The sequence below is a fragment of the Varroa jacobsoni genome, unplaced genomic scaffold, assembly GCF_002532875.2.
Source record: "Varroa jacobsoni isolate VJ856 unplaced genomic scaffold, vjacob_1.0 scaffold_879, whole genome shotgun sequence".
Taxonomy (NCBI): domain Eukaryota; kingdom Metazoa; phylum Arthropoda; class Arachnida; order Mesostigmata; family Varroidae; genus Varroa; species Varroa jacobsoni.
In genome coordinates this window covers 93550-113831 of record NW_019213781.1, presented here as the reverse complement: position 1 = coordinate 113831, position 20282 = coordinate 93550, and the positions used below count along the sequence as shown (strand labels likewise).

At 38.1% G+C, this 20282-nt stretch overlaps 1 long non-coding RNA gene across 2 annotated transcripts in view; it reads right to left on the bottom strand.

Annotated features, from left to right (window-relative positions):
- Positions 1-7174: 7174 nt before the first annotated feature.
- LOC111264605 (uncharacterized) overlaps positions 7175-20282 on the bottom strand; it is a 77261-nt gene continuing 64153 nt past the window's right edge. Inside the window, exons 1-4 of one of the 2 annotated variants that reach the window (XR_015312738.1) lie at positions 19245-19300; positions 18553-18669; positions 17971-18184; positions 7175-8157 (exon numbers count right to left, since the gene is read on the bottom strand). This is a non-coding gene — a long non-coding RNA (uncharacterized LOC111264605). Of the gene's footprint in view, positions 8158-17970; positions 18185-18552; positions 18670-19244; positions 19301-20282 lie in introns of those variants that run through there. The other variant, XR_002682945.2, reaches the window with a different exon arrangement.

Genomic DNA, 20282 nt, shown 5'->3' with positions numbered 1-20282 from the left:
CGACCATTTGGATTACTAGCTCTTAGCGCTGTTACTCCGATTTCATATGAAAATACCTGAAAATAGAACTATTCCTGTTCTTGACTAATTATTACTGGCTATGAGGAGCGTTGACTATTTATCATCCTCGAATAAACGGTACCTAGGCACTGTTTGCCCATGCCGATATACATAAATGTTACAATTGTGGCTTGAGACATAATTCTATCTGTTTGGTTTTACGAACGGTTCTTCGGATCGATTTCTGTAAAGCCGATGTGAGTGAAAAGGAGAAGCTAGTGGCTACAAATACGGTAACTGATGGAACACAAAAGAGTGAAATACGCTATGTTTATTGCCAGACATCTCCTTTGCAATGGGTTTCGTCGACTTCCCGTAGATAACATGCTGAAAGTACACTATGCCAACAATATGCGATTGTTTTGCAATTGTGCCACTAGGGTCTTCTGGGGCTAATGTAAAAGATGACCTATCAAAAACTAACTGCACTATATATAGCTCATAACTATATCGTCTCACTATACGAACATTCTATAGTAAATTTATCTTATGAAAAATCTCGACTTCTCCAAATTCAATTTCGGAGAAGTCTTATATCAGTTTGTTTCATCTAGACTGCTTCTCACTCACAGCATAACTTCAATTCTTCGGTTAAAGCTAGGGGCTGCTGGATCAAGACCAATCGATAATGAATTCTACATGACAGGTGTGATTAAATAGAGACACGTAACGATTTTTGAATCAGGTTCAGTAACGCACTTGCCGTAGCAAAACAAAGCACTATACTCATTTTTAAACCTTCATAAAGGTTTTCTGGACAAAAAACCGCATCGAAGAATAAGGTCCCTTCTTTCCGATACACAACACTCCGTTACGTTATCCTATTGGGTACTCTGCTGTAGTTTGCTTCTGGTTTCCCCAAGGACTAATCCAAACAGCGGCCTGTAGACTGGCTGGTCTTTAAACAGCAGAAAAAGACCTAGGCGATAGCGATGAAAGCGAAGAGTAGTGTCAGCGATGAAAAGAAGTTTGTGAAATCCGATCCGGGGGACCTTCTTTTATGGACGGCTCCGTAGGCTAGTCAATGTGGGGTACTCGAGGGAACGCCTAGAGTCAACAACAACGGCGTCAATAATAGCGATAACGCCTATAGGACGGGTTTGCTTGTGATATCAGACTTCGGCTGGTTGACTGCTTGGTAGAATGGTTGGGAGGCAAAAGACCCAGAATCATCAGCCTCCTCCTCTTGTAGGATGATCGTTCGTGGCTATGGTCCGGCGGTCCGTGCTCAACTCGCAATAAGAAGGTTATTGTAATACAATGAGATACAAGTCGACTGGGCAAGAAAAAGGGAGAGTCACCCGATATAGCAAATTCACTTTTTTACGTTCTATTTCCTTCGATGCCCTTCCCGCCATACCTCCGACAAAAATACGCGGGAAGCATAAATAAATAATAAGACATATACATATATATATATATATATATATATATATATACATATATAGAAATAGTAGGCATGATGTACGAGGGATGCACCTGCTTTCTGGTTATTTGGTAACACTCTTCGATAAACTAATCTAGATACGAATAATTCATGGTTATATAATATATCAATAATAATATAATTTTCTGCATATATCATTGTTGTCTGATCACTATTATATTCAGCTACATTATTTTTCGCGAGTCTATTTTTGCTGCATTCAGGATAATCGTCTTACACAAGGATTTTTGCAATACTGTACAGCATAAGGATGATAATTCAGAAAAGTGTAGCCAAGAATAAGCTACAGAGAGTATGAATGTTCAATAGAAAACTAAGCAACCTTATTGAAGGTAAAGCCAGAATAGCCTAGTCATCATTCTTCAGACAAAACAAAACGCACGCGTTTGTTTAAACAATATCTTCATACTAATAAATGATATTTCTCTCTTCTAAATTTAATTTTAGACATTTATGTTCTCTACTGTGTTTGATTAAGCGTAACCTCAAAATTGTTTCGATTTTATTTAAAATGCGTCTTTGGCTCAGGTTTTCCTGGGCTGGCGTGTTGTGTAATTTCTTTGTACTTTTTTTGAGGATATTTATGATTTGGACATACTACTTAATCAATATTTTTCTAATAATGGACAGTGAGCTTCAAGATCTACAAGCTGAAAATGTACAAACGCTTATGCACTTATCTCTAATATTGAATTTTGGTTTTAGTAGGCGTAGTACGTAGTGCACGTATTTTCGTTACTCTGTACAACCTCCAGTTTCCAGCCTAACAATGCCAACGCCTATCATTTCTACTACGTGCGTGATGTTGGCGGCAAAATGCAGAACGTAAGTGCTCTGACAAGATGGACACGGTAAACTTGCCTCAGGCGACTTTTCGAATCGAGTTTTCCACATTTCTTTCCACTGACTTCTTGAGATCGGAAATGCCTAGCCCAAAACCGATCCGGCCAGTCGGGAGGTTCGCTCGGTCCTCGATTCCCCTGGCCACATCTCTACCAATGCCTCGTTGACAACAGCCCGCCAGCACCCTACCAGTAATGTTATCATTGGAAAATTTTAAATACCTGCTTTTAAGTTTGAATATATGGTACAGATGAGCACTGTTGATCCCAAATAATCTAATTGAACCTTCGTACTTTTGATGTCGGAACTTCGTCTTTCGAAATCCGCACCGAGGGCCGAGTGAGCTCTTCGATTCCTAACGTTGAACTATCCGTATGTGTATAAATGAGGGATCTTGGCCCTCTTTTCAGTGCCCAAATCGCAATCAGTGACACCTTGAGAATCGCACCGCTAGAGCTTTACGTATTAAAGTTAGCACCACACAATTCCACGATATCTTCAAGGGGCCCAAAGTGGCTCAACCGTTCGGTTTCGATCACAGTTGTCGGTACTCCGATGTCCATCTTTGCAGGAGCCTTCCATGAGGCTAATTTTAGAACTAAGAATTTCCTTCGTGGAATTTGTTTACGCAAAGGCTCACAGTACATGCAGTAGTAGATCATTTACCAAATACAAAACAGCAACAAGCTGTATGTGCTGTTGTAATCTCGAAAAAAGCTCATAATTGTAAATTCTTCGAATTTTCTAATGTAACATAACTTTAGAAAGTTCTATTCCGCGTTATAAAATAAAGCACTTTTACAGACTTGACATTTTTCGCATTTCATACTAAACGACCTGAAATACTGGGCGCTCCATCTAAATCCCAAACATTTTTACGAGTCGTTCTTTGAATAAAATAAATGTATCAATAAAATTTTACGCATACCTTTCATTTATCCAATATAGCCACCATTAACTGCGGTCACATTTTCAAAACGTCTCTTTTTTAGTCTATGAATAATTTTTAAATAATTTGAATCATTCATCAAGCCATATTGGTAGATATAAACCTCCAAGTTTTCTTTTAGGCACACTTCGCACAGAAAATTCCAACGAGATCGAATAGTGGATAGCAGATGAAAGATACTACTATTGGAACGGCTGAAACGGTCAAAAATCTCAAAAAGTGCAAAAAGATTAACTGTTAAAGCTTATCTGGATGATCCAATCGGCAACTGATATTCTTGTTTTCCAAATGGCCATTCATTTCTCTATCAGAAAGGGCTTTCTAACTCTTTCTAAACTAAATCTTAGCCCTATTGGCTATTTTTTAATTTTCTCCAGACTTTCTAGACATGAAAATTGACAATTATATAGATCGTAAATTTCGAGCAAAAAAAAACTTAATTTCATTGAAGCTTCGCCTAATGCAAGGAAATTAGTTACCAGTTGATCTTAGCCAAAATTATGCGCTGCTTCTCGTTATGATGAGTCGGTTGTTTTGCTGTAAAAAAAAAATGATTATAGTATCAAGGCTGATAGGTGGACATAAGCCCATTGCGGTCAACAGCCCACCAAACTTTGACTGGATTTAGATATATATATGAGTCGGCAAAGAATATTTGCCTATCTACTTACTGTACAACAGTCAGTCTACTTAGTTTCTTGTTCTCTATGCACCTTCGCATGGTATTAATGTCTTTGCCTCTTCTACTACTATGTACTTGCATGTACGCCTTGTTTGTCCGTACTAGACTGATCGATGTCTATCGAAAGTGAGTGTAGATACAGCAAGCTCACGGGTAGCCCAGTAGCCCAGGTAGTGCTGCCCAGAGTTGCTCCATTGCCAAGACTGCCACTGGTTAACTTTTGCGAGCTGATAAAGGCACCGCTCTCGTGAATCCTTCCAACTATTCCAGTGCCAACATAGTGAAATATTTTGTTTTCTTTGTGTTTCCTATCCGCATCGTTAGGCTTCCACGCAGGGGCAGTACTTCGAGTTCAATGAGGTGACCCGAATGGGCATATGTTAGAGGTTAAGGACATGTCTTTTATCGTTCCTGCTCAGCAGTCGGTGACGGTGCAGTTTATCATGGAAATAGCTGTGGATGTCGTTAGTAATCTACTCGTGCCTCAGGCCTACAAGGCGAGGTTTTAGAGCGGGGAAGGGTGTCGTTCGTTCAGTCATGTTCTGCAGGTCTAGACCTTCGGTATGTATTTTTAAGCAGTCAGACAGGAGTGAGGCAGCTCTTGAGAGAGCAGAAGAATAGATCAAATTATCCTGCTTTCTCTGTTACTGAAGAACTTCGAAGTAATATGAGGAATTGAACCTAGGATTGTGGTTTATTGAATATTTTCTCCGGGATCCTTTACCTAAGAGCTTTTTAGTCAGATTAGTAACGGAGTAAGTCCTAGATTTAGAGTCCTAGCGCGTGTGCGTCCATTACGGCTCCAGCGTGCCCGGACACTATGTAAATGCATTCGCATATGCCCCCTGACAGAAAAAACAACACATACAGGTGGCACTTGCTGACTTTAGCTTCCTTTTCTTCAGCCGCATGACAAACAGTTTATTTAATTATTACGAGTACTTCCGTAATAACTGCATTAGTAAATTATCCATTTGGTTAGCGGAGAATCACTTTTACTTAGTTAAGCTCACCTGAAAGATTGACTGGATAGTTTTGATTTATTATACGGGGCGTGGGGCTTAATTCTAACAGAGTCACCTCCTAAACAACCCTTTCTTTCTTGTTAGAACATAATAATAGTAGTTTATGTATAAGGCACCGCATCATCTTTCTCTTTCCTCAATTTACTCCCGATACTCTAACATACACAATGCTTTGAAGCACCGACTGAAGCCTTCACATTGCTTTTGAGGGCCGATGCCTACTTTACGGCTGTCATTTTCAAGTCGAAGCTGTACGCGTACGATCTATCTTACACTTAGGCCTTTAGCCGGATTAAAAATCAATTCTCAATCGGCCAAGAAGGAAAAAAATACGCGCTTCCACATTAACGCGATTGTTTACGCCAATGATTCTTACCGAATAATCCATAGACTTAGAAGCCTCCAGTCAACTAGACACTTCAGAAACATAATTCTACGAACATCCGCAAAGACGGCTGTGCTACTATTGCTGAAGTAATGCCCTAAATTAATCATGAAAATGTTGGCATGCTAACAAACTCTAATACCTATATATATTTAAGCGATTCATTCATCTTAGCTAGAAAATTTTACAGTGATAATTTTATTGATTTTCTAGCCTATGATTAGTTAGATTATTTTCTGTAGTAACAATTATCAATAAATTGATACTTGTGTGCAATTGATTCCCTCAAGACTATCTCTTCCACTACTTATTTAATACGTATGGATTATTTCATCTATCGTTGGGGTCGTAAAGTGTTTTTAAATTCACTATCGTCGAAAAAAGAAAATGTCTTTCCGAAAATCATTTTGGCTTGTGGAAGAAAGGACAACTTATAGACAAAACAATAAACACGATGAATCTGAGTAACTTCGTGTATATGAGGATGAGAAGTTTCGTTAAGCCTAAGCATTTGTACACTAGAATCTTGGTAACTATATTGTGTCGCCTTGACTTTAGTAAAATAACAGCATTATATATATGTTCTTGTTTAAACCAAGAGCTCTGCAGCTGTCATCTTTTCGCTATGGGCTAACCATTGGCTACTAATAGTCAAGTATACTTGGAGGTGACAGATTATTGAAGAGCTGAACTTGCCACTGGACGGTATTCGATTGTTTTACATTGGTTTCGCTTTCGAGAAACGAAGTAATTAAATTATTTAGGGCCTCGCTGGATAACTTATGTGGGGCGGCTTACACAGAGTCGCGGAGAAAGATTCCTACAACTTCAGCTGTATTGTTGTTTCGGCATTTATTAACAGGATATATACTTTGATTTGTACAGAAACCTTTAACATGCTGACCTATTTAATAAAGTAGCCAAGTAATTAAAATCGGAGTCATCCTTTTAGTCATTAATCAATACATAATAATAAAAAATAAGAAGTTCATGACACAGAAATAGCTGTGTCTTGAATATATTAGTTGAATCGCCTAGACTAGGTTCATGTCTTACCATTTGCACCCCCCATATCCTGTACACCCCCCATAATACATAGAGTTCATAATTCTCACAACGATAATCTGCTAACATGCAATTTTCTTATAGCAACGAAGATAAGAATGAATAGATATGAACGCATTTGAATGTTCATAAATTCTGTTTACAATGCCTACATCATTAACATCACAAATAGTTCCCATGTGCTGTGATGGGTCCTTTTAAAACTTGGCTGGGATTACACGTGGCTTAGTTCCCATAAATGTTTTGCGCAAAACTAATCTCTATTATAACCAACGAGAAAAACGGATATTTTTCGTACAACGAAAAATAGCGCACTGAAAAAATTCATAGATTTCATGCTTAAGTAATACGTCATAATCTTTCTCGAAAGTTTTGTATGAAGTCACTGTCTCTAACTTAATGAGAAGCCTTGCAACATACTTCTACGATACCAAAGTTTTTCATATGGATACCATCAGATTAGATGCATAACTTTTATACTCTGCCTTTGAACACCTTCTGATACCATGACCGACTGAACTGTGAATTAAATCAACTATAGTTACTAATTCTATATTTGAAACGGTAATAATAATTGTATTTAGAATTTCGAAGTTGTCCATCAACGGGCAATTTTTTAAACTTTTCGATAAGCACGATTGCATCTTATATCTGGTCTGCTAAGCAAGAGCGACAGATTCCAAAGCGACCTCGTCCTACCTAAATCATATCGCACCCCTTTCAACTCCATAGGACAATTTTTATTGCATAACGATTGACATTATATATATATATATTTTTCCCAATTTCTGTTCCTTCCTTTGCTCCTGCTTTATATTGGCAGAAGCATTTTCCGGCGGGCTCTCGGACGACGCCTGTATATCTGACGCTTTTTTGCTATTGACAGGTTAAGCGCTAGCGACAAAGGTAGCAGTATCGTGAGCAGTAGCAGCGATAATTCCGTAGTTTCGCGAAGGAGGCGGCATTTTGAACAACTGGCAGCGAAGAATCTGTGGGGGGTAAGAGATAGGAAAGCTACAGAAAGAGCTGGTAGAAAAGGTGTATATAAGTGGAACAAGCTTTGCTGGTACCTTTTGCCTGCTGCTGGCTACGTTTCAGTTCCACGCATTCGGCAACGGTTTTAGATTCAGGCAATGTTGTTGCCATTCCGCTGTTGCCACCACGACCCAAGCATCACATAAAAACTCCCTTTGTGCATCGGCTGTCTTTACCGCTTGCGTCTGATTTTTCTGGTTAAATGATAACTCCTGTTTTTTTTTACTCGATCGTCATCTCGGAGATCTTTGTTTTTCTCCACCTGTTGTTTTTCGTGTTACCTTGGTGAAATCGCTGCAACGAACCCCTACACAACGATGCTACTGCGGTAACGATGCCAGCAATAACAACAGTGAGGCAACAACAATATAACCATTTAGTTCGTCACATCGAGGCACGACAAGAACGTGCTTTGAGCCTGATGCTGCTTGGTTCTAAAGGCCCGTAAGGCTATAGTGGGAATTCGACGTGTAGACATACAGGTGCTAGCAGAAAAGCGTTGCACACGCTTCCGAGTGATAGCAGCAGCTACAAGAGTTTTTAGAAAAGTCCTAAAGCGACGACGCCCGACGGGCTCTTTCTTTGCGATAACGCTTCGGTTACTTCAGATTCTTGATTTGAGTGCAGGCGATTTGATACTGATCCCACGCGTCAAATCCTGTTTAGCTGAAACCGGTAGGCGCTTAGTTACCATCTGACAAGCTATATAGGACATATCTAATAATATAGTATGTCAAATATCCATTGCATCGAGCTAAATTCAGTAACTATCTGTAACCTGCAAACCCTTAAACCATACGCAAAATAATACTAGAAGAACATTTCTGCCAAATATTGAGCCGTTAACAATACTATTTGTCTAGCTAGATGGCTCTAAGGTCTAAAATATTGGTCGCGTCGGCTTGACGCTAGTGTTACTTAAAATTTGAGTTTCGACAATACTAGACAAGCTGACCTTGTTGATATACCCTGATTCATATTTAAGACAGAATGCCTTAAAGGTAAGTGAAATTTCGTCGTAAATTTCGATATAAAAGATGACTCTCATAGTAATCGGTCAATTATAACGGCACTTGATGAAATTATTGCGAGTTAGAACAGAACCTATATGTGAGTAACCGTAACATCGCCGAAGAACTAAACATCCATCATCAAAGAATTCTGAACCATTTGAAGAGAGCTGGCTATAAAAACAAAAAAAAAAAACAAAAATATGTTTGGGCCCCGTACGATTTGATGCAAAAGCATTTACTCGATTGTGTTTTTATTTGCAAAGTGTAGACACGCAACGAAATCGAATTTTTCTTAAGGCAATTGACTATTGGGCGCTGGAATTGGATTTCGTATGACAGAAGTGTGCTCCACAATCTGTGACGAAGCCCAGACAGACGTCTAAGAACGTGAAGCTATAGCATTGAAAAGGAATCATGCATTGAGTTGCTTTCACCTGACAAAACGATTGGTTCGAACTTCCACTATTAACAAATAATAAGGTTATAACAGGCTACTGAAATAAGTCGACCGAAACTAGTAAAGAGAAAAGGGTTCGTTTTGCATTATGACAATGCCAGACAGCATACATTTTCAACTACCAGGAAAAATTAGATAAAAACAAAACAATGATATATTCACCGGCTATAGCTTGGGTCTTACACCAAAGGACTATCATCCGTCTCGGTCTCCGCTCAATTATCTTAATGATGTTTATGAAAAGATGCGAAAATCATTTGTTGCAATTATTAGCCTGGAAAGTGTTGAACTTTCCCGGTGAGGAGATTATGCTGTTGTCAGAAAGGTGACAAAAAGTCATCGATTGAAAATTCTGCTTTATAATATCATTTTAAAATATAAAAAACATTTATTTCAGTTTCGGCTAAGAACGGTCAATACGTTTCGAACGACCAACATGTGGAGAACGAACGCTGTTACTTTAGCAACTGAATTTTGCTATATGTGGACGATTGACCCGGCAGCCACTTGTAAAAGCTGACAGCCAAAATTAATGGAACACATCCTATGGGAAGTATAAAAGTCAGAGCGAAGTTCCTACATAAAACAACTGATCTTATGGAAACACGGAGCAAGAGACAGCACTTTAAGGATATACCTTGTTTTTGAGAAGCGTAGCAACCGTGGACCGATGGCTACCTCGTGGGGAGCTCTTGTACTCGTTGTTTGCGACTAGGAAATGGAGTACAGGAGCACACATGTATTAATGATTTCCTAGCTCTATCTCTGTTGTAAAGCAACATACAGAACACAGTTCAATAACTACACGTTGTTTGATCAGATGATATAGAGTAAGCTGTGTAATAGAGATTTTATACGATGCTATGAAGTGTGCCCCTTCATATATTACTTTCCCAAAAAGCTCTGTAGATTCCCCAGAGCTGAAATAAGAACCGCTTCAATATAATTGGCCAGCATGCTGCCCAGGAATAACCTCTGCAGGCTTACCATAAAAAGCACTCATTAGTTACAAGTTTTCTGTTAATATCTTGCACCGAGACGTTTAATGCTCTATATGGTGCCTTTACTCTGATATGTTTTTACGTCCTAAGCACTGTGCTCAATATGTGCGGCGCTGATGATCGGACGAACCGTTGTCGGACAAACTAAACGTAGGCAGGTACGTTGTTTTTATGTTACGGAAAATAGACCGCAGTGAAATTTTACAAAATGGGAAATTAATAGACCAATCTAGAATTACTTAGATTTAATAGGAGTATAAATTTTTAACGTATTTAATGCACAATAGCTTATCAAAACAAGGACAGAGCTTCGAATAAGAAACTAAGCTGAACACACAGCGGTAAGTTTCCGGGTTGGAGAGGCCACGATTTTTTTTAATTGTTTTAGTTATAATATTAGTAAATCGCGTATCACATATAATCAGGATAAATATAGTTACGTTCCTTAGCCATAGTACATTCCAAATGCTTTCCATCGCGCTGCGAGCAATAGGCTTTCATTAGGTGTACTGGATCTGAGAGGTTTCACTGATCTGTAAAAAAAATAAGCTCAAGTGCAACTGTTGTATTAATTTCATAGAAAAATAGTAATAATAATCTTACAGTTTTAGCTAAGAATATTTTAGTACAGATTTAGAACAATTTAGTATTATATATAATCTAAGGAAGAAAAGAAGTGGTACTTTTATTGCGAAAATGATTTCGTTGAAAAAGAATGTCATTTTTTGCTATACACTTTACTAAAGCTTGACCCAACACGCATACAATGGCATGTCCAAGAGCAATTTAGAAAGCATATATATATATATTCAGCTAACCGTGTAAAGTACCCTGCTACAGCCAGCGCTAGTTTCTATTCGAGTTATGATCAGAAATTGTTCTGGCTTCACGCACGTCCTTGTTACTACTCAGAAGTTTCCCTTATACTCTCGCAGATCAAGGTATATACTCGCGATGAAGCACATGTGCCACGCTATTGTCTCACCTAAACGTAGCGTTTTGTTATAATATGATCAAAGTGACGGGACATATGATGGAAGCAATAGTACGCGAACGTATGCGTGCTTCCGTAGGACATCTTCCGTAGGCTTCGATTCCAATGAAGATTATCATGCATTGATAAAGTATCATTCTAAACGCACATAGCACTCTTAAAATATAATAAAGCGTCCTTTTTTAAACACTAGCTTGAAAAGTTGTTCTCCAAGCAGTAACGCGGCAGTTGACGTTTAACATGACAACAGCCATAGCTTTCAAAGGCCCGCCAAGACACCACTTCAGTGCGAGACTTAGGAGGTAACATAGGATTTGTGTAATTAATAATATAGAGTGGCGTCTATGAACTGATGTCACCGTGGTTACGTGAGGTTATTTTGCTTTGATTTAATATATTATACGTTACAATCTAAAATAGCTTTCTTTTCTTTGCTTATGCTTATCTAAGCCACTCATCATTTGATACTGATACTTATTTGAGCTAATCATTAAGAAATTCAACGCCTTTTATATAAAAGAAGCAGAAAATTTTTATTCCGAGTCCGCGTTGGATCCTCATTTCAAGTTCGTGAATTTCAAGGAACGTTCAAGGTAGACAATTTCAAATCAGACCGACGACTTCGTGCAATAAGGTTGGAACTGACAAATGCATTTGTAAGGTGCCCATTAGACTAAGGAGTATCGCGTTCACGGATTTAAGATGTTTGCTTGTTATGAAGCGCGATATTTATTCTACGAATTGAGTTACTGCGAATAATAATGAGACACGCTTCTACAAATCTGCACCAGGTACAAATCTTAGTTTTTCCAAATTTACGATACAATTACTTGAACCAATATCAAAGTATACCTGTAGAAATTTAGTTTACGACTTCGTGTATTCAAATTGAATTTTTGTACGGCATCGTTTCGGAAAACAGGTGATAACGCACGTACAATTCCATAGACGTTTCTTTACACTATGTGCATTCACAGGCCGTACACCCTAGAAAACTTCATTCACGTCTTGTAAGCCGCTTTCAGCATAAAGCTAAAAGGTCCTGCGGTCAACAGAGAACAATACAGCAAATATGCTCTACGAGGCCTCGAACAAGACGGCAAAACGAGAGCCGAACAGGGGATGGAGGGGAGTAAGGTTGGGAAAAAAACAACAGAGTCGGTACGGTTGTTATAAATCAAAGGTGTTTCGCTTAATAAACCTTTGCTCCGCTGTCTTTCGATGCCCCTCCTTTCTCTTACAAGGCGCTGCTATTAACCAATACAACCATTAGAATGACTCGCCTGCCCGCCACGCTGGTTATGGGTTGATGCGTCCGCGAATCCCGGTTCCTCGTTCTGTTAACACTGTGTGGGAACAGCATCAATATATTACCTATTACACATTCCAGTTCACGATGCTTAAACGAAGTATACTAAACGTTTTCTCTCTACCATGGGCTATAATAACGAATTCCATGGTAGCCATTTAGCGATACTGCTTAGCAGATTTAACCTTTCTGCTTAACATAGGTAAACCGTACGATTTTTAAGAGAGGGCACTTAATAATTTTATTTTAGAGGAGCTAAAAAGAATAATTATCGAATATTATTTGTCCATTAGTGCATATATAAAATTACAAGTAAAAAAAAATGTAGAAATAAGCACAGTCACAAAGAGAATAAACAGTAATATCATATGAGTCACGGTTGACTATTTTAATGGCTACTTTAATGTATATAAAATCTCTTGGGCAATATGACGCGTGGTGTCTGTAGCACGGTTCCGTACACCTTGCACGTGTATATACATACATACATACATATATATATAGCACAAACAAATTCCGCCCCTGAACATAAATCAACGTAAAGAGCGGTCGAGTAAGTCACTCATGTTCTAATTACAACAATCAATGTAATCAGTTAGGTCATGTCGAAATTATTAAGATTCTTGAAAATGTAAATTCAGCAAAAACGAAAACAAGTCTCCTGAAGAGTTATAAACAGGCATTGGTCAAGCTTGTTCGTAGAAGTAGTCCGAATCTATTTTTACTAGACTCATAAAAGTCACCCAACTATTATTTAATAGTACTCGTTTTGAACATACCAACTTAAAAGGAACTAACGATACCGAGTCTTTTGTTTTTAAAGTTCATATTTTGGCTATGTGTTCAAAAAAAGAGCACAGCGACAACTCATGACGTTTTCTTCCTTTAAGATTAACAACAATATCTGTAAGTGGCTTTTTACTATATTTCAGTCGAAACTTTACTCAGTGCTTATGCAGCGAACTCAAGCCATCATCTCACTTCAAAACAACCTCACCGCTGTAGGTATAAAGTAACTTTCAACGTATTTATGTTATCTTCAGTTCTCATGAAATCATATGCTATATTATTTACTCGATATCTTTGTAACCCTCCACTAAGAAAAAGCAGCAGAACATTTTTGTTTTTTGGGTTAGTTAATCCATTGCATTTATTATGTGTGGACTATAAAACGTCTTCTCAGTTTCCTGCGTCATCAGTACCACATCAGTGCTACTACTTCAATGAAGTCAACGTGTCATAGCGGAGCACTAAGCAGGGATCGCGGCTCTTGCTCTTAACGGAGACTTAGGGCACTGTTGGCTTAGGTAGAAGTGCCAGTACACGTTTCGCAGTCTGATTAATCAAATGTGTAGGAAGCCTTAGAATGTTGAGGTGAGCCACAGCGGACGTGCCAGAGAAACGAGATGAAAAAAATTAAAATGAAGTTTTGGTTTGTTGCATCCGAATTCAATGAGGAGAACGATGTATCATGAAGTGATTACGATAACCGCTGCTTCTGCTGGAAATAATCATGCCGTCGGATCCCATTGGGGCTGACGTAAACAAAGAAAACTACTTTTTTGATGCACAGTGTCTTAATCAGTGCGGTTGAGTTAGAAAAATATGTTGTAGAACTGCCGTTCAAGTGTTGGTATGCGGCACATATGTATCTTACCATTCTCCTAAACTTAAACGTTCAGTTAGTTATACTGTCTTTCTCTACAAACGCTTTAGTCTAAGTCTACAACATTTTATTGCGAGGAAATTTAACAACGGTGATACATGTAGATACTTCTATATCATACAATCATCAAAATGTGAGAACTTATTATGCTTACTTACAGATTATATCAAAATGTAGATACTTATATCATAGCGATAGGTAAAAGTATCCATGAAACAAACAAAAAAAACTATATTATTCAAAAATTTACTAGTTTCCTCTATACCAATTCTGTATGGATACATACGTATACTGCCACACATCGGCATTAAGCAGTTCTGAAAAATACATTTTTATAAGCGTTGGAATATTACGATATACTGTGTGTTTTTCTTTATTTCGGATGGCCTAGTAAGCGCTCAGGTTTAAAGGTCAGGCTGTAAAAATTATTTGCATAGAACGTATTAGGATTCGAATAGGATCTAATTCGTCAGTTTCACGATTGAGAACTTTGCGATTTACCCGAGCCTGAAAAAAGCTTTAATTTATTTCCGGTCTTTAAGAGCTTTTTGTTTCCTCTTTAAGAGCCATTTTCCGCTGCTGCTGTTCAAGTATTATACATTATTCCGGGCGTGAACATACGCTTGGGTTCTAGAATAAACAAGATCATACGTCATATTTAGTTTCTAGAAGTGGGCGTGTCGGACTGCAAAAAAGCGATTTTTCGACAGTGACGGTTCATTAAGACCGGAAACTTCCGGAAGCGACCTGATAGATTTAGTCGGCTCATGCATATAGCTCGAAAATAAGGGGCATCGGCTTAGCTAACAAATGCCCCTTTTTCGAAAGTGGCCAAAGGCGGTATTCATCAAACTCAAAAGGTCAAGTGTAGCGCGTTTTCGGGTTACAGCTGCCATTTTGTCACCTAAAATAAAGCATTTTGAATTTATATCCTATACAGTCTGCATTTTCATGCGTGATCTCGTACTAAACTTGCTTCAACAAATCGATTACGATTATTATAGCGCAGGAGCGGTCAGTACAATCATTAGGTCGCACAGACAGGGTGCAGCGCGTCTGCGAGTACAAACTGAAATCAATATACGTGGCTTTAACAATATTCCGTAGTGCTCGAGACAGTAACACATCTACGATTCATTCATATGCTGTTCGTCATATAACGAAAAGCCTGTAGGGATTACCCTACACGATAAGCTTCTTACAGGTTTAGCATTACTTCGGGTGCATGTGTTAGTTCGCTATAAAACGTCTGGGCTGCTAAGTTATTAAAAAAATTTAAGATCAAAGCGATGATTGACAAAGAAATACAATATATTATGATGCACTTGGGCTTCGTAGTAATGAAATGATGGTAGCCTTGCGGAAGGTGAGAGTTATGACGTAAAGTAAGTAGTAGGAGTTAAAACTACCAGAAGGTATTGCTTTCTCCGAACGCAACTAACTGCATCCAGAACTTAAGAAAAATAAAAAATAATGTTTACCACAGCATTAGGAAAACGAAACGCTACTTGTACAAGCCCTCAATGAAGTTCTTTGATAGAGGTTGATTTACGCTGTAGAAACGACCGGATTGATGTATGGGTTAAGATTGATTCCATTCGCACTATCTGTCATTTTTGCGCAGTAAGAGTGATGCCCAAATGTTCTGTTTATGTTGCAGCTCTTTTCTATAAATCGGGACGGGCAGCTTCGATATTGATTCCACAATTGAACATTGTGCACTTCGCTAAGGTCTGGCCAGCTGCAGAAGCAAGAACTCCAGGGCATCAACTCAGATCCCACCAACACTATGATATACAATAGAATTGGAAAAGACACTAGAACATGCAAAAGTCAAACGGTATTTTTCTTTTTCAACTGATTGATGATCCTAGAAATTAATTTCACAGATAAATCGATGAATATTTGCAATCGGTTCGAAGCGTTGTGAGCTTTGGTTTTCAAAGCCACGGACGAACTCTGAACTGGGTCATCTGCACGCACGTGGTTCAGTGTCAGAGTTTTTCTATTTGAATCCACGGTTATTTTAGATCGTTGTTGTATAACTGTCGCTAAATTTTCACTTGACAAACATGAATGCATTTGATTGTTTGATATTTGCTACAGCGGTTCACAAAATGTAAGCATTGGGAATTTTTGGGTGAAGTTCCCCAGTCTGACGTATAAACAATTGGCGAGGATACGGGTCCGGAATGCTTTAAACACTTTATAGTCTAGATAACTATAGACGAGAAATATTGTGATGATCATCACACGAATGATAAATAACAGGATCTCATCTTTCCAAAATAGTGTTTATTTTTTGTAGTTTAATTTAAAAACCTTCTGGAACGCCACCCCGATCAAGAATCGAAGATATGTGCTTCTAGTATCATAAACATCACATTTTTTAAAAATCGAAATGATCGCGGTACTAGCTGATTAGCGGCTGACCATGCATTATGAATACAGGTCCGAACCCACCCACCCCGCCCGAACACTCCCCCTCTCAGGGGCTTAAAAATTTTAATAAACGGTAGATTTCACCTATTCATATTCATGTTTGTTAATAAAGTAAATAACTTTTTATATTTTTAGCTATAATTTATTATAGGTTCCTACTTTAATATCTGTCAGACACAGTGAAATTTTTCTACAATAGATTTGTAAAGAGTTTCGTTATTTCACGTTATAACGGGCATTCGCCAGATACCCAGAGCTGGTAGCACACGTGACCTAATGCTTTTTCTCTATTTTTTTTTTGAAAGAGTAGGATTCAATTCTTTTGTTCGCTACCCTGGAATGTAATAGAAATATCTATATAGGGATAATAATAGTAATACAAATATAGAGGGACATCAGGCCGTAGTTTGACATCAAATTGCCCCTTTTTCTTTCCAATGACAAGAATTTAGTTTTACATTTAATGCAACTGTAAGGTACGCATTTGCTCTTGCAGTACACCAGCGTCAATGACATCTTACGGGTATTATGCCCCATTTACGCTGAATGTATGCACATAAAGGAACTGGACAACTACAAAGAATTTATTATGCCAAAATTAAGAGAAATCTCTGAATACTCAAAATGGTAAATATCAATACCCTTCAATCGAAAAATACGCAACGAATATCTAAGAAGGCACGTTTTAAAAAACGTAAAATTTCGCGGCGAGTTTAATACAGTTTTTACCAGGAGGCTATTTCCAGATTCACGTCAATATTAAAACAATAATAAATATTGTTATTGTCTTGAAAAAAAGGTATCACTGGTTAACTTTGGAAATGTATAAACTCGTCTTTTTTGCTATATTAACATATGTAGTCGAAGTGAAGCCAGCTATAACATGATATAAGAGTGTGAACGAAAGCACAGACTTTTGTCCAATGTTTTTAGGATAGTGCCTATTTGATCTTGAAGTAAACTTTAATATACATATGGGATATTACCGCTGTTACTGCTGTTCCAAAGTAATGTCTGTAGTTCAATAAAGAGAAAAGTTCTACTAATAGATGTAGGCCCTTTTCCGCCACAGATCCACGGACGACTTCAAAGATTTTTAGATTTTTCTGTATTGCGACACAGTCCGCCACAGCGTTACGATAGCAGTAGTAAAAGCAGCGCGTATCATATCGAGAACACACCATAAGGAGCAATTATTTTTCATAGAAATGATTTCCAGTCCCGTAGAGTGTTTTTTAAGCGTCATTTTGGCATGGTCCTCGGAGGCAATACGCTATGATGATTTTTGCCTTATTACGTTCATAAAGTCGGGTAGATACTTAATTATTTTTGGCCAGAACTTATATTGTGTCAACTGTACCTATACCATCATGAACATTTTTTTGTAAGAACTCGATTAATGCTCTGACCCATTGATGATACGAGTGTTGATTAAAACAAAATCCATATAAACTTCACTATGTCGAGCATAAAGTTAAGACCCTTATGTAAACTCCCAAAAAATATATTTATTTTCGAAAATTAGTTAGCAATGTTGTGGAGAAATTAATAATAGCAAACAACCTGTTGATAAAGTTTTTTTAGTCAGATTAAATACCGGATATTTGATGCTGTTTTGTAGCAGTCCAGGTAGTCTAAGGTGGTGATACGTGCCAATGCGACAACGAACTGCCTCGAAGCATGTGAATTTTCCTCTGGGTGGATGTAGCATTGAGTACTTGTGCACGTACGCTATGCTGTCCTCTTTCCAAAGCTTATAATATTCCAGTAGAAGAATGGTGGATGTGATCAATTGCTGGTCCACTAAAGGGCTAGAAGGATATATAACCAAGTAAATAAAACTTGACTGAGAATAAAATATAGATCTAACGTTTTTTTTTTATCTATTAACTGAGTAGAGTTAGGTTAATTAGGGACCGATGCTTCTGAGCACATAGCAGAACACCTGGTGCGATGCATAGAAATGTATTCATAAAAAATAACTAGCGCAACTTCTTACTCTTGTGTTATGATTGGGTGTTGATTATGAGAAAGCCATACACGAAAAACGCCCTTAGGCACGGCGACCGTAGAAATCATTGTAAGGAACAAATATATTCGATTACGTATAAGATAGTACGTCCTTAGATCAAAATCGTAAACCTTACCTCAACAACTATAAATTCAATATCGATATTACCTTAGTGGTTTCATAATAGGATACGCGCGAGTGGAACAGGTATGTCACCATTTCACTGATAACGAGATATCGCAGGGGTGCGATAGCAAACGTCAGTTATTCAGACTCCCTCGCGTTCTGGAAACAGACGAAAAAAAAAAAGACTGAAAATGCTCCAAGAGGCATTGCCTATATCAGATATGGCAAGAAGGATACCGAATTTATGTACATATTATTACTTCTTTGCTCAGAAAGTATCGGGAACGAGTGAGTTGCGCCATTTGATTTGTAACGCCTCATAGCTTTACTATTTAGCTGCTTTTACCTATGGTATAAACCCCCAGACAGATTTGTAACAGCTGCCGCACTTGCTCGAACCAACTAGTCTGTGCTTTCCTAACAATTAAGCACTAACTGTGTGATTATTACCCTCGTACAGTGAGTGGTTTCACTAGTTCGCACTGGAAAGGGCCTTATGATCCAAATCCCGTATTAATTTTCAATTGTTCGGAAATTGTTGAATATGAGAAAAGTTGAACATTGATAGCTTTTAGAAAGTTCCGGTCGTTTTTTGAGCACCCACACTGGATGTAACTCCGTAACAGAAGTTAGAAAGAACCACTTTGCGTGTTTGTCAATCGTTGTTGACAGAACTGCCGAAAAAGTCAACTTTCCTTCATTTTACATAACATATAAGGGGGCAAGTGTCTTACATGCTTTAGCATGAAACGAATTTTTCCAAGGCACGTCGTTGTCGCCAATATTATATTATCCAGCTAAGCCTACGCGCAATAGAACGAGATTTCCCTCTCGATTTACAGCACGTTACCTTTGCGTTTATACTGGAAATGAGAAAAAAAGGGAAAGGTGTGAATTTGCTAGTGCATTTATGCTTTAGGAAGCTCGTTATGCTTGGAATTCGTTTTCTAAATCTTGAAAAATATTTTTCTCTTCGAAAGAAATATCCAAAAACCACTCAGTTGAATAGATCTATATAATTTAGTGGCAAGCTCTTCTATAATTATTGTTTATATGCAAACTAATTGTAGAGATCTTTTCCTGAATACTCTGTAGAAAATGCACGCTGTAAATGCCAAATTTCTACACTGAGCCGAAATTCTACTGATTATTTTTTTCATTGTGTTCTATAAGGGTTTGACCCAAACACGGACTTGTATTACTTTTGCTATTTGGGCAATATGAATATTATGAGCCTTTGAGAAATAATAAACTTTGCGAGATAGCACTAACTTTAGATTGTGCAACAGACTGTTACAGTGAGTCCGACCCACCAAATTATAAGTGATAAACTTTTAACAATATGCTGCTTTTCATCATAAATGAATTGAACTCTATCGCATTAAAGATATCCAGTAGATCGTATCCACAGCAGCATAGGGTTTAAAGTGTTGCAAAGGGACGCTTACTGAACACACCTCGTTGTTAATATTTCTCAGAGACGAACGTAACGTCCTTGCTCTGACTGTGATAGACACCAGTGAACAAGTGATGCCTTCGACAAGGTTGTTAGCTCTAATTAGTTTGTGCCCATGTGAGACGGTCATGTGCATCAAACGTGCTTAAGTAGTTTGCTTTCTGCCTCGCGTGGGACGGTATCAATATAACCGTCGATCGCATAAATAAAGCCGAAGATTGCTGAAGGCCTGTTGTCTATGCCTATAGATTTAAATTGCCTAACGCACAGGTTGGCATAGCCAATAAGGCCCATACACTTCCTCCTATTTACCAGT